Genomic DNA, 879 nt, shown 5'->3' on the forward strand with positions numbered 1-879 from the left:
TCGTGGTTTAAGTGTGCCATCTTTAGTGTTTCTCAATACATCACAGTAGGCTCTGTCTTGTAGTGATATTTGCTGTTGTCTCTATTGTATCACGCACATTCCTCCCTCTTTCTGAATGTCGCAGAGAGAACCAATTTAGGAAGTCTACAGTACTTTTAAAAATGCTGTTGCAACATCAAATTCCCTATTGATCAATTTATTGTTTGAAGTAGTTATATTATGTGCATGCATGCGTTCTGCTGTGGGTCTCTCCTGGCTGGTGCAGATGGGTGCTATGCAGTAGACAGCGAACAGCTTGAGGATCGCGATCGTTAGTTTGTGTGATCGGTAGGATATTTTTTTCCATCAGACATGTTTAGTGGAACGTTGTGGTGGGGGAGGGTGTTTGTGCTCTCAAATGTTGATATGTACAAGATCTCGGATATATTTAGGGCTATTTGTGGAGGAAATTTCTTTACTTATTTGCTTAATGTTTGTGTGTGATACTCAAATGATGGAAATATGTTTTGTTACGAAGAAGGATCATTGTAAGGTGAAGGTGAGTATTATAAGTGATCTATTTGATTCCTGTAAATTTTTAAACAATTAATTTCAAAGGGTAGTGCAAATGGATTATTTCATCCTATTTTTGATATCGAAATTGCATCAGCTCTCCCTTTGTCTCCAGCATTAGCCAACAGGAACAATGTATTGTGAGGCGAGATGCAAAACTCCGTCTGCATATTTAGGGATGTTGGTTCACACAGACAAGCAGGGAGTGGCCCCTTGAGAAAGACAGAGACAGGAAGCGCATCTGGAATTTCCCACTCAACAGAATGTTTATTCTTTGTTTGGGGGCTGCAAGATCAAAGGAGGCTGATATGTGGTCCATGGTTGGTA

This window comes from Schistocerca serialis, chromosome 1 (genome assembly GCF_023864345.2).
Source record: "Schistocerca serialis cubense isolate TAMUIC-IGC-003099 chromosome 1, iqSchSeri2.2, whole genome shotgun sequence".
NCBI lineage: Eukaryota > Metazoa > Arthropoda > Insecta > Orthoptera > Acrididae > Schistocerca > Schistocerca serialis.